The 10,463-nt window shown below is 40.9% G+C and overlaps 1 long non-coding RNA gene across 1 annotated transcript; it reads right to left on the bottom strand.

The window, feature by feature from the left end:
• Positions 1-4,050: 4,050 nt before the first annotated feature.
• LOC141807143 (uncharacterized) lies at positions 4,051-7,217 on the bottom strand. Its single transcript, XR_012599824.1, has 3 exons — positions 7,090-7,217; positions 4,762-4,808; positions 4,051-4,278 (listed from the first exon to the last, which is right to left on the bottom strand). It is a non-coding gene; the product is annotated as an uncharacterized LOC141807143 (long non-coding RNA).
• Positions 7,218-10,463: the final 3,246 nt, after the last annotated feature.

Genomic DNA, 10,463 nt, shown 5'->3' with positions numbered 1-10,463 from the left:
TTCATCATGACAGCAAGGCAGCATGCCGCCCAGACTGAAACTATCCCCGGTATTTCATGCTGGGGGAATTTAAGCAATCAACGTTTTTCCTTTTGTTTTTCATCTTTCAGGTAGATCTGAGCCAGGATCAGTAAATCAAAGCCAGGCTGGAGCCTGATACCTTGTATTTTGAATCTTCAACAGATCAAAAACAACATGTGCTGGTACTGATACTCACACTCTGCGATCGGCCGCTTGAGTTGAAAGGGTAACTGCTGTCGGGTGTTTTATGAAATGAAAATAACATCTAGTTGTCAAGTGATTTAGGAACAAAAGTTTGTAATTAAAGTGAAATCCAAGGTTTAAGTCCAAATAAGCTCCAGGATTGTTTCTAATTGGCATAAGTTTTCACATTTTCACTGATTCAACCTGATTTGTGCGTTAAGTGTAAGTTGGGTTTGTCCCCTTGGGAGTTTCTAATCCAGCGTCACACTAGCATGAGAGTGACAGAAACTATAGTTAGTGTTGTGCAACAGGTGAACTGATCTGGTATGAGCAGGTCCAGACAAAGGTTAAAATAGTTTTGTATTTGTCATTACAGTTTAGTTTTGATTAGTTTTGAAGCGGGCATTCAACTTTTTATTTAGTTTTAATTTTTGAAACAAGGCTTAGTTTTAGTTTAGTTTTAGTTTAGTTTCAGTTTTTTCATACCTTACTAACCAGGTGCAAGATTCAAGGTCACAGTAAATATTTTGTAATACAACTTATTTTCCAGTTCAACATAGTGCTCACTGCTCAGTCAATGCTGACACTGAACTGTTGGCTGCTGCCTTAAACACAAGAAAATAAACTTAATATAAAAATATAAACATAAATTATATAAAATAATGTTAACATGAATTAAATAAAAATAATAAAAACATAAATTATATAAAACAATATAATATGAGCTTTAATAATTAGAAACTTGGACTTTGTAACAATAAAGTCAGAATCACATGAAATTAAACTATTACAGATGCTATAATTCATTGCTCCAATACATTTTGTTGCAGCACAGCGCACAGCCAGTCAGTGCAGTAAACAAGCACGTCCCAGTACGTCGCTGTGATGGTGCCATACGGCACTGACAACTGCCGAAAACTGTTGTAAAATTGGTTTGGAAAATGTGTCGGATTAATTTAATTCCTAAAGGCTATTAATATTGTCAAAAACTATAACTAAGGACATTTTGTCTTTAATTTTTGTTAGTTTCAGTTAGTTTTGTGAACACAAGATACAGTTTTAGTTTACCTACTGTGGGAACCATTTCTCCATTTCTCAAAATCTTCACAGATTAAACCAGACAGTTTAGCCACATGAGATCCCTCTTTTGTTGTTTCTTTGTTTTTTTTATTTTATTTTTTATTTTTTTTTTTTATATGAACTGACCCTTTAAATCCACATAATCTCAGGGATATATAGTTTTATGTAACAGAAGCCTGAGTGATTTGAAGCACCTTTTTAAAGAGATCATTTGTTTTCTTTTCTAGTTTTTATTACTTTGAGTTAACTGCAATGTATTTTAAATTTTAGTTTTTAGTTTCGTTTTAGTTAACTATTATAACCTTGGTCCAGACAAAGGTGTGTGCCTGAAAATGTTTCAAACAGTTTTAAATAAAGAGAAGAGAATGGAGCAAAACACAAGACGACATTAAAATGATTAGAGAGGGAACACTGTGTGTGTGTGTGTGTGTGTGTGTGTGTGTGTGTGTGTGTGTGTGTGTGTGTGTGTGTGTGTGTGTGTGTGTGTGTGTGTGTGTGTGTGTCTGTGTGTCTGTGTCTGTGTGTGTGTGTGTGATTAGAGTATAAAACTTTAACTACTACAGCATCACAGCTGTGAGGAAGTAACACATGGGATACGCACCCACAAATAGATTTAACAGGCTATACCTCTAAAACCCTCTGACACACACATACAGGTTAGGGTGGTTTATCGGGGCACTTTTCTCAAACCGGCCCAGTGGTGGTTTACGGGGACCCACCTTTCCCTTTGTCCTAGAGAGGTGCAACAAAGAAAACACTGATCCAAAAAAATTGAAAAAAATTCCTGTCTATTTATGAGTTAAATATTGCGAAAGAATCTCAAGCTATGATCACCTGACATTTCACAGGACTACGAGGACGGGGCGGGAGGAGGCGTTTCCTAGCACAGTGGTGACTCATAGGGACACCCCGGTTTATCGGGACATATACCACACACACATACACAATCTGGACAAAACCCTGGTTTGTAAGAACTACCCTGGTTTGACTGGACACTACCCACACATGCACTTGTACACACACAAAAAGGACAGAGGCATGGTTTGTGAGGACTTCACTGGTATAACAGGGCACTAACCATACACACAAATATACACACACTATCAGGACAAAACCCTTGTTTGTGAGGACTACACTGGTATAACAGGGCACTAACCATACACACAAATATACACACACAATCAGGACAAAACCCTTGTTTATGAGGACTTCACTGGTATAACAGGCCACTTACCATACACACACACAATCAGGACAATCCTTTGCTTGTGAGGACCATACTGGTTTAACAGGCCACTAACCATGCACACACCAGGACAAAACCCTTGTTTGTGAGGATCCTACTTGTTCAACTGAACATTCAGATGGTAGTCTTATGTAGCAAATCTTTTACTCAAAAAGTACCACACCATTAGTGCCACAAGTACATCTTTGAAGGGTAAATCAGGAGTTCATCTGGATAAATCTGTCTCCATTTAGCACATTGCCTGCAGTCATGTTAGGCCAGTAGTTTGAGTGACACTGCAGACAAAATATTTTTAAGTGACCGATCAACATGGGTACAAGAAGAATGCAGGCTGGCATTGGTACCTCAGTCATCTGAATTTTCAACAAATGCCCAGAGAACATCATTCATCATTTTACTTCACTGTAAGGCACAGAAAGTGCTCTGGTGTAGAGAGAAATGCTCCCCAAAAGTAAAAGTAAAATCAGCATAAGATCCCCAGTAGGTGCCTCCCATTGGCCACAAACATCTATGAGCGCGGTCACCCTGGCCATCCAAAACGTGCCTAAGCACGATTGCCCCCATGCAGCGCTGTTCCCCAGCCAGTACGGCCAGCGGTCACACTACCCCAATATGAACCAGACTTTAGCGGGTATCACAGACGCGCACAGCCTGCCTTCGTCATCGTGAAGCATCTGTTTACATGAAGTGCGATCTCATTAGAGTCAGCACAATGAGACAAAGAGAGCACTGCTACAACTTTAGAGACTTTTGGACTTATGGTGAGTCGTTTTCGCCCGACACAGCCCTCTAACACCACCGCTTTGTTTAAAATGATTGTGGAGAGATGCGCTAGTGGTGATTATACGTAATGGATCGCACGTGCTGTCCGCGTGCTTGTGCTCGTGCATGAAGTGAACCGTGCCGAAGCCCACCTCTTCGAAACGTGCCGAAACACAGAAGGGAATCGTGCTTGAGCACGGCACAGTTGCGGTCACACTGGCCTTTTCAAACGTGCTTTATGGCTGAAGCGTGCTTAGGCATGGCACGATTGGCCAGTGTGACCGCATCCTATATCATTTGCAGGAGAAGAGCTGCCAGTATTCTGAAGAACCCCTCTCACCTTGCCTATAGACAGTTGACTGCCCTCCCCTTAGGAAAAAGGCAGTGCAGCATCAGGACCAAAACAGCCAGCCTTCTAACAGCTACTCACAGAGGTTTTCAGAATGCTCAACCCTGCAAAACATCACACACATCCAACAAGGTTTATTTATTTTAAATTTCATATTTTTATGCCGGCAATTTAAGATTTACATACATCTTTTTTTATTGCTATTACTTTTTCTGCTGCTTTTATGTGACCCTCAGTACTAATTTCCTTCCCTTTTTTAATCTTTGTCCTGGAATGACAATAAATACACCTTAAATGAGACGTGACAATTGCTGGTTTTACTGAGTATTAAACTGTATACAACAGCAGGGAATGTCCACAGTAAGAATCGTACAACTGTACAACAATATAGTAAAGTACAACTGCTAAAACATACAAACTTAAAACCTTGTGCTCCTAACTGAAGGCCCCGGTTATTTACAAAATCCCAAATATTAAAGACTTCTGTTTTCTAAAACTGGGTGTTCAGTAATCTTACATTGTTGGCGCTCCATCTTGCTAGCTTTCTCTTTTCAATGTGTGTCATGAAGTGTTTCATCACAGCACTGATTTTGTTCTTGCTTTATGGTCTTTTCACACATTTTTCTGGATTTCATCTCTGTCAATCAGAAGAACATGCAATATGTTAAGATTGAAGAAAATAGTCGTTCAATGTATTTTTTTAAAATAACATTTCAGCTACTAAAATATAGATTAATTATGTTATCTACAAAAGTCAAGCACTGTGATTGTTTAATTAAAATCAGAGTGAAAATAGATTATTGTGATGACACTTGGAATAACCTTAACAGTTGTGCATTCCTGGCCTTGGTGTACCACATGACTGCATTACTGACTGCAACATTGCTTTCCCTCAGATGCGCAAAAAAAGTTTTCTGCTTATCAAAGTAATGTGCTTTCAATAGTAACCATAGCAATTCTTGAAAAAGCCACATGAAAAAACAAATATCATATTTATTTGGCTACCAAGGACTGTTAGGGCAGAAATGTGTCTGTGACATGATATGTACTAAACTGAACTACATTGAACTTCTCAGTTTAATCATCTGAGAATTAATGGAATGAATGGATGAATTCCAACCTTTGGAGCTGATGGCATCAGTCTTGGTTGCAAACTTTTCTTTTGTCCTGGAGAAGCAAGAAATGCTACTGTTAGAATAGCCAGTACAAACTTCAAACCACTTTTGGGGACATTCATTCTAAAAACTAAACACTTTACTGAAATAAAGCTGCAACTTGAACTTGACTCTGAAAGTAGATGTGAAGAGACACCTCTTATTTAGGTAGACTAGATACACTCCTACAGTTTCATTTAGCAGACGCTTTTGCCCAAAGCAATGTACAACATAAGAAAGAATTTGGACAGAAGGGAAAACCTTAGTGTGATTAAGTGCTAAACGTTATTTAGCTGCTGGTGCTGCAATTAAGTGAAAGAACCACAATTAATCACTGCAGCAATATCATACAACCTTCAACAACATTCAATGATCAGTGCTGTAAATTCACTAAGAGCTGGGTCCGAGACCGTCTGACTTATTCTACCCCTGAGGACAAAGAATGGGAGGGTCACCTTAAGTGCTTAAGTGTTCCCTAAACAGATGAGTCTTCAGACATCTCAGAGTAGAAAGGGAGTCTGGCTAGAGAGCACAAGGTGTCTTTCACAAGCAGATTGTAGTGGGCGAGAAGGAGTGTAGACCTGGATGAGGGACTCCAGGTAGGCAGGAGCCGTTCTTGTCAATGTTTTGTAAGCCAGAAGAAGAGCTTTGAATTTTATTGAAGCTGCTACTGGAAGCCAGTGAAGAAGGATTATCAGCAGGGTGACGTGCTGTTTTGGGCTGGTTAAAGACCAGACGTGCAGAGGTTTAAATGTACACGCAGGGAGGCCTGCTAGAAGGGAGCTGCAGGAGTCCATGTGTGAAATCACATGGGCCTGTACCAGAAGCTGTGTGGCCTGTTGTGTCAGGTAGGGTCTGATCCTCCTGATATTACAGAGGGCAATCGAGCAATCGAGGCGACATGAACCTTAAAGGTCAGCTGGTCATCAATCATGACACCCTGATTTCTGGCAGAGTTTGTGGACACAAGTTGATTGGAATAAAGCAGGACACTGATCTGTGGTTGAACCGAGGGACATGCTGGAAGGACAATGAGCTCAGTTTTGGACAGATTTAGCTAAGGGTGGTGCTCCTTCATCTATGTGGAGATATCAGCTAGACATACTGATATTTGAGCGGAGACAGTTATGTCATCTGGTGGAATAGACAGGAAAAGCTGAGTGGCTATAACAGTGGTAAGAGAAGCCATGAGAGTGAATCATTGCACTAAGTGAGGTGGTGTATAAGGAAAAGAGTAGGGGACCAAGCACTGACCTCTGGGATACCCCTGTTGGTAAGCCATGTGAGTTAGACAATTCTCCTCTCCATGACACTCTGAAGGATCTGTCTGTGAGGTAGGACTTGAACCAAAACAGCACAGGTCCTAGGATGCCAAGTTCAGAGAGTGTGGAGAGGAGGATTTGATCGTTAACTGTGTCAAAAGCAGCAGACAAGTCAAGCAGTAGTAGGATAGAGGACTGGCCAGCAGCTCGAGCCAGTCACAATGATTCTGTGACTGACAGGAGTGCAGTCTCAGTGGAGTGGTCACAGCTGAAGCCAGATTTATAGGAGTCAATCAGGTTGTTTTTCAGCAGATGTTCAGAGACTTGGTTATAGACTGTTTGCTGGAGTATTTTTGACAGGAAAGGCTGAAGTGAGACTGGCTTGTAATTTTTAGCCTGGGCTGGGTTGAAATTTGGTTTCTTGAGCAGCGGGGTGACCTGAGCTTGTTTAAAAGCTGCAGGGAAGACCCCAGATTCCAAGGAGGAATTAATGTGTGTGGCTGCAGGTTTGGTTATGGGTAAAATGGTCTGCAGGATGCTGGTAGGTAAAGGATCTAGAGGACAGGTTGTAGGTTTGGAGTTTAGGAGAAGTCTGAAGACCTCCTCCTCACTCAGATGAGCAAAAGAGCAGAGTGAGCCATAGATAGCAGGTTGGATCTGACAAAGCTGGTCAGGCTCAGAGAACTGGTTGCTGATGTTGGCCACCTTTCCATTGAAAAAAGAGGCAAACATGTCCGGAGTCAGTGCAGAGGAGGACTGAGTGGTATTTAAACAAATTGTTACAAACATACCTTTGGAACTCGTCACCTCATCCTCATTCAATACCATTCTTTTTCTTTTCCCTAAATAAAACCAACTTTCACTTCCAGTCAAATAGAGTGAGCAGCAGGTAGAGGCAGCTCTGTCCTACCAAATAACACGTAACTTTCTAGACCAGCCATTATACATGTATAGGATTGTTTTTTGACCCCGGGCAATAAGACAAGACAAAACATATTCTACCATGAAAAAGGACAGCAGTCGAAGACTCACGCAAAAAAACCTGTCCAAGAATAAAGGGTGTCTCCAATACAAAGATCCCCTGTTCACATCTTCCCCGACATGAGTCCTGAGGTCGGCCAGCTGTGAGCATCCTTCAATCAGGTAAAGGTCAAGCTATGGTCCTCTGGAGTCCCATACAGCCTGTACTATCTAGCAAGACTGATAACAGTGGACGGCTCCAGACGTACATTCGACAACCTACAAGTTAACAAAAAATTCATCAGAAACCTCCCCACTACACCTGGTGATGGAATGGAATAAAAACTGCATAATAAATCGGATTAAGAGGGGACCAAACTGTTAACTTTTAGACTGAATACATGGTCATCATACACGTTGGATTTCCCCATAGATATGCAAGTCTCAGACGGGTGTCTCTAAGGTCAGGTTAGTTGAAATGAAACACTTTTTGTTTTTGTTCTCATAATTACTTTCCTTTTCTTACTTATCTTATCCTTGAAAGTAAAATTGAAGATTCAAAATTGTATGCCACTGTTTACCTTTGAGACAAGCTTCCTTTTTTTGTTGTAGTAATAATGCTATTTTTTTTATATTTAATTGACTTATTTATTTTTCTTTATTTCTTTTTGTCATAATCAAAAGTATGAACCTGGGGGAAAGGAATTCTATTTCATTTTTAGTCACTCAATTGCATTCCTGTTGGAATTTAAAAGGAGGAAAATGTCTTTAAAAAGTATTATTCACTTTCATTAGCTGGTCTAGAAACAAAAACAAATACACTTAATGAAGTTAAGTGGTAAGTCATACATCCACATACCTCTTGAAGCAGCAGACACACTTGAGAGACAGATTTTGGAGTGTCCCTTCCGGTTGCTTTTCGGCTGTCTTGCTGCTTGCTCTTTAGACATAGAAAGGTTGTTGTTCAAATTGTTCTTGAATTAAATCTTAACTGAAGAAAAAAACAAAGAAACAGACTTTTGAAATGTCTTTTTAAAAATCATGAAAATTAATTGGTTAATTACCAGCCAATTATTTATGTTTATGATTGATTCCATCCTAACCCCAAAGTAACAAGTAATCCCACAGCCACTGGGTGCACTTTAACACTGGATTCATATAAACAATACATGACTTAAAGAAAAACACAAGTAAATAATAATGAATGATGAATAATGAATTTTATTTCAAAGTGCCTTTCAAAACACTCAAGGACACTGAACATCTAATTAAAAACATACTTAAAAAGACTATGACATAAAGATAAATAAAACCAACAGACAAGGAGGAGTGACATGGAGTTAAAATGGCTCAGTGGGAGTGGAGAACGCAGTTTGAAACAGATGGGTTTTAAGTTTAGATTGAAATAGAGAAAGGGAGTCTATAATCTGATGTGTGGTGGGAGTAAGTTCCAAAGCTGAGATGGGCGGAGGGCACAGAGAGGTGGAGAGAGGAGGAAGAACTGAGGGAGAGTGAAGGGGCGGCGATGCAGATAAGTTCAGACAGGTATGGTGGGGTCAGGTTGTGGATAGCCTTAAAAGTATTCAGAAGGATTTTAAAGGTGATTCTGAATTTAACCGGGAGCCAGTGAAGCTACTGGAGGACAGGGGTGATGTGGTGAAAGGAGGGTGTTCTGGTGATGATCCGGGCACTGGAATTTTGGACCAGATGAAGCTCATGGAGGGATTTATTAGGGACACCAAAAAGAAGTGAGTTGCAATAGTCAATACGGGAGGTGACAAGGCTGTGGACCAGGACAGCAGCAGAGTGAAGAGTCAGAGAGGGACAGAGACGATTAATGGTATGTAGATGAAAATGTGCAGACCAGGTTACGCTATTTATATGAGAGTGAAAAGAAAGTGAGCTGTCGAGGATGACACCCAGACTTTTCACTTGAGGAGAGGGGGAGACTGTGGAGCTGTCTATGGTGATAGATAAACTGCTAGCTTTGGATAAGCTTGGTGTTATCCGCGAAAACAGTGGAAGTGGATACCGAATTTGCAGAAGATATTATCAAGAGAAAGGAGGCAGATGATGGAGAGTAGGGGCCCAGGACACAGCCCTGGGGCACACCTGAGGTAACCAGGGAAAACTGTGAAGAGAAGGATTCAAGTTGGATGAACCAAGTGCGGCCTATGAATTTGAATTTGAATTTGAATTTGAATTTGAATTTATTTATTTAGAAGGATAGCCCCTTGAGATGGACCGTCTTATTTTCAAGGGGGTCCTTATGAGGTAGGAGTGAATCCAGTGCCAGGGAAAAGCCTATATCTGCTTCCTCCTCCATAAGGACACAAGCATTATTGCCTGCAATAGCAATCTATGGCTTTATTACACATTACCAGAGGCATTGGTGGGCTCATCAGTCGTAATTTATTGATTTTCTGCTGAAAATACATGAAGGCCATTAGCATCTTCAGCAAGAAGATACGTAATCAGTGCCTTACTTTGGTAGTTGCAATGAGTGTTTGTTTCTACAGGGGGGCAAAAAAGTATTCAGTTAGCTACTAATTTTCCAAGTTCTCCTACTTGGGATGACTCGATAAGATGAGAGAGGTCTGTAATTTTCATCAGAGATACACTGACACTTATTTGTAAACAAGCTACAAGGTGCCCTCTTCCTGTGGACGAGGACCCAAATTATGGTGGAAAAAAAATATTTGGTCTCCCACAAAAACAAGCAAGATTTCTGCCTCTCACAGACCTGACTTCTTCTTTAAGAAGCTCTTCTGTCCTCCACTTGTTACCTGTATTAATGGCACCTGTTTTAACTGGTTATCTGTATAAAAGACACCTGTCCACAGCCTCAAACAGTCAGACTCTAAACTCAACTATGGCCAAGACCAAAGAGCTGTCCAAGGACAACGGGAAGGACACTGTAGACCTGCACCAGGCTGGGTAGAGTGAATCTACAATTGGCAAGCAATGGTGTTGATAAATCAACTGTGGGAGCGACTGGAAGATAATGGAAGACACACAAGACCATCAATAATCTCCCTCTATCTGAGGCCCCACACAAGATCTCATCCCGTGGGGTCAAAATGATCATAAGAGAAAAAGTCCCAGAACTACACAGAGGGACCTCATGAATGACCTGCAGGGAGCTGGGACCAAAGTAACAAAGGCTATAATCAGTTCCACACTATGCTCAGAGGGACTCAAATCCTGCAAAGCCAGGCATGCCCCCTGTGTAAGCCAGTAAATGTCCAGGCCCATCTGAAGTTTGCCAGAGAGCACATGGATGATCCAGAAGAGGATTGGGAGACTATCATGTGGTCAGATAAAACCAAAATATAACTTTTTGGTAAAAACTCAACCAGTGGTGTTAAGGAGAAGAAGATTGATAAGAACGGCCCAAAAACACCATTCCTACTGTGAAGCATGGGGGTGGAAACCTCATGCTTTGG

This window comes from Halichoeres trimaculatus, unplaced genomic scaffold (assembly GCF_033239565.1).
Source record: "Halichoeres trimaculatus isolate MK-OKI-2021-1 unplaced genomic scaffold, fHalTri1.1 fHalTri1_scaffold_18, whole genome shotgun sequence".
In the NCBI taxonomy this organism is placed as follows: Eukaryota; Metazoa; Chordata; class Actinopteri; order Labriformes; family Labridae; genus Halichoeres; species Halichoeres trimaculatus.
The sequence above is the reverse complement of the archived record's forward strand: the minus strand, read 5'-3'. Positions and strand labels throughout refer to the sequence as shown.